Here is a 4277-nt window from a genome sequence, read left to right as displayed (position 1 = left end):
GCTACATATGAAATTTGGAACCATTTGGTCAAGTGGATCACCCCATTAGCCCAATTGAGGGAAAATCCTTCACATAAAGCCTATTTTTGGCCCAAATCCAACATACTCAAGTCCAAACCAAGATTTGAGTAGGGACAGTCCTTCACTAGTACATGGGGAGTCCACAGAACCAATCCCATGAAAAATTGATGAAAAAGACATCATACGCGTATGATGTCTCCAGAGCCATTTTTAGCCCAAAATCTATCCAAACTTCATAAATCCAAGGAATAAGCCTATCTAAAGCCAAATCCAAGCTTATAGAGAAATTTGGTCCAAAAATACACTAAAAGACATCATACGCGTATGATGTCTCACTATGTGATTTTGGCACCTCAGGGCTTCAACCACCAAACAGAAGTGATCTACATGCCATTTGAAAGTGAACCACCAAGTTTTATCCAATTTGGATCATAAAATCCAATTCCCTTTCAAAATTTTTCCAAGAGCCAGAACTGGACTAAACTGGCCAAAACTTGACCAAATGGGATCCAAACTCAAATCCAAGCATATGATACTCATATGTACACTATCAGCTACAAGCACAACCAATATGAAGTCATTTTGACACAAAAGACATCATACGCGTATGATGTCTCCAGCATGATTTTGAGCCCATTTTGCATATTTTTTCACCTACCTTGCATCCTTAGGCCCTGAATAGCTCATGTTTCAATTTTCAAGTCATTTGGATAGTTAAAAGCTTCATTTCGGCTTTCAGTACTAAAAAGACGCTAACTTCTGAAATTGGAGTTACAGGATCCATGGATTCCGCCAAGTTATCGGCAACGAAGAGAAAAAGACCGACAATCAAAGATGCTCTTGCAGAAGCGGAACCCTTTGACATTCCAGCAAAAACCCTCAAGCCAACCAAAACTTGGGTGGAGGAAGCAGTATTGGAGAAAGAGGGAATAAAGATCTACCAGGGGACTTTCAGAGATCCTCAAGGACAAGCGGTGGATGTACCGATGATCCCACAGGAATTGGTAGACTATAGCAGGTCAGAAGACATCAGCAGGTACCTGGAAAGGGCAGACTTGCACAGTTTCTTCACCTCGAGACCATCAGGTGTGGATACAAGAAGAGTGTACGAGTTGGCAACATCCATTCAGAAGGATGGGAAAGCCACATTGACAGCCATGGATGGATAGAAAGTAGAAGTACAGATCACTCCACAGCTCATTGCAGACGCATTGAAGCTGCACAACAAAGGGAGCTCTGTCAGGGAAAGAAGGGAGGCCATAGAGGTCTATGGATCCAAGAAACAGAATGCAACCTATGGAGATATGGCGGACCAAAGAGCGGCAACCCTTTGCCGACGGTACAACCAGTTTCTCCATGTTTGCAGTAAAAGACCGCAAAAGTATACGACACCGCCCCATGCCATTGCGACCACCATCACATGGGCATTAAAGAGCAATATGCCAAAAGAGGTGAATTACGCTCAACACATCCACGAGCAAGTAATTGCCATGCACAACGAGAAGCCAAAGTACATAGGAGGAGCGGAAATTCTGACAAGAATAGCTTATGAAGCTATTGGAGCTAGAGATGAGTGGCCAAAGGTTCCCTCCCAGAATGAGTGGCTTAGAGAAGCCGACGAGGAGGAAGAACAGCCCGAAGTATCCAAGAGGGCGTCACAAGAGCATGCCGGAAACTAGAAATAGTTTCAGAACCTGAAGAGGAGGTGGACGAGCCGCTTATGAAGAAAGTAAAGAAGAAGGTTGCTCCCAAGCAAACCAAAAGTCAGAAAGTGGCAAGAATGGAAAGACTAGTGGAGCAGTTTAGAGCAGAAAGAGCTCTAAAGGGTGACTTTGAAGAAAAGTGGGTGCCAGACCCCACCAAAGTCGGAACTAGCTCAGCCAGGCGACATGTTGATCAATACGATCAATATATTAAAGCTTATGAGGAGTCAGAGGCTATACTGGAGCAGCAACCTGTCGAGCCATACACTGAAGAGGAGGTACAACTTTTAAAAGCTGAGCTGAAAAAGGACGACAAGGGGAAACGAAAAGTAGATGAGTCTACTAAATCTCAAGAGAAAGACGGGCAAGCCGACAAGGGGAAAGCCAAGGAAGCTGAGGACAGATACCCCTCTATGACTGATGTACCAAGCCCGAAGAAGACGAAAAATATCGTGGAAGAGACCACAATAGAGATGGACACAGATGATTTGGAAAAGCCGAAGGCCGAGACCAAAGAAAAGGAGATAGATCCAGTTCAGCAAAAGAGAAATGATTATGAGGATCTGGTAGCGATAGGATACACTGAAGCAGCGGCCCTTGAGGCAGTTTATGGGATCACCCTACAAAAACAAGATGATTGGAGAGGGACGGAGGAAAAAGCAAAGAGTACAAAAGAAAGTGAAGAGAAACTAGACGAACAGAACGTACTAGAAGAGCCGAAGCCAGTGGAGGTGGTGGGAGAAAGAGCTTTAGAGTTGACAGATGAAGATGAAAAAGACATGCACATGGTGCATGAACTGCTAGGCAAGATCAAAGAAAGATCCAGGGCAAAGGAAGTAGAGATTGAGACAGCCAAAGAAAGGAAAGCAGAGTTGCAGAGGAAATTAGAGAATGCTATGACTGAATCTGAAAGTCATAAAGCATCACTCTATGACGCGGAAAACGAGAGAGACGGCTTGATACTCCAGCTAGCCGAGGCTTCAAGAGAGGTAACAAGTGCACAGGAAGCAAAGGAGCGGATAGAAGATGAGTTGGAGGCAGCCAAGGATGAGCTCATTGAGCTAAGGGAAAGAGTCGAGCTCCAAGAAAGAACAATCACTAGACTCAGGACTACCCCTAGAGCTAGCAGAGCAGGAACCGAACAAGAGGGAGTTATCATACCAGCTTTGGAAGACTAGGTCCGAAGCTTACAAAGAGAGCTGAGATTAGAGCAAGTGCAAAGGTTGCACATTGCGGAGGGATCATTGGCCGCAGAGGAGAGGCTCACGTTAGAAAATCAAACACTACGGACAGAGAATGAGGCCCTCCTCAAACAGCTCCAAGATCTACAAGAGCAACAAAGAAGAGAGACAGAGACACCACACGAAGAATCAGGTGGAGCAGCCATAGAGCTACCAGAAACTGGAGAGGCAACCACAATTGAAGATCCAGCCCCAGCTCAAGGGGTGGTCTCGACTTCAGGAATCTCTGAATAAGAAGAACAAAGGCTCCATGACCAGATAGAAAAGTCAGCAGAGGAGAGTGCCAAGGCGGAAATGGAATGGGAGAGGAGACTCCTCATCTCCATTAGACTTCAGGGATTAGACACAAAAGTGCTCCCATGAAGAGTGGATGCAACCCAGCCTGCATCACAAAGGCGACATCACAAAGGAGGAACAGTCAAAGAGGATAGTAGATTCACAACCTAAATGGAGGAAAGGTTGGCTGAACAAATACCCATTCTACCTCATCTACTTGGTGGAGGCACCAAAGGAGATTCGGGAGAATGCAACCTTCTGCCCGGTGCCAAGAGTCAGAAACTGGAAAGAGCATGGCAAGATTGCAGAAAAGAAGCCAAATTGGCTTAATTATCCCAGGATGCCAGGACCAAAGGCAGGAGAGAGAATAGGTAAAGCCTACATGGTGAAAACCCTAACGGGCACCATCAAGCTCTTTACTGGCTCTCCTGACCTTTCGTGTCAGATGCTCAAGAAAATCTGCAGGACTCTCTTAGCTTGCATTGAAGTGTTCGCGCCAGATAAAGCCACGACCTCGAGTCTACTATCGACGGCCGACACAGTGATTGATATGATATATGATCTTTCATTGCAGCCTTCTCCAAAAGTGTTGCACCTCCTATACCAAAGGATTATGTTTTTGCCTAGCTTCCACATGCAAACATTCGAAGAAGCTTTCTACACCGGCTTTTTCACCCACGAAAGCAAAATATTCGGCCCAACCTTGACCATCGGCAACCTACGATACGAATCACATTTGCAGATGCTCAAGACGACAGGACTTTATTGACCAAGCATAAAAGTCATGTCAGGGACGACATGAACGCAGAGGGGGGGAGTGTTGAGCCAGCAGAGGATCACACCCACATTTTTGCTCACACTCATCATTTTGTAACCATTGATTGTAATAAATGTCTTTCCGACATTAATTTTGATTTGAGCCATTCATTAAGTAACGGGACTCAATTGAGTTTCCAGCTTGTAATTCCGAAGTAATTTCACTTGCTCATGTAATTAGTTAGAGATGTTCTCACCTCCAAGGCTGAGGTATATAAGC

This window comes from Adiantum capillus-veneris, chromosome 27, assembly GCF_014529385.1.
Source record: "Adiantum capillus-veneris isolate H3 chromosome 27, ASM1452938v2, whole genome shotgun sequence".
NCBI classification, from domain to species: domain Eukaryota; kingdom Viridiplantae; phylum Streptophyta; class Polypodiopsida; order Polypodiales; family Pteridaceae; genus Adiantum; species Adiantum capillus-veneris.
The sequence above is the reverse complement of the archived record's forward strand: the minus strand, read 5'-3'. Positions refer to the sequence as shown.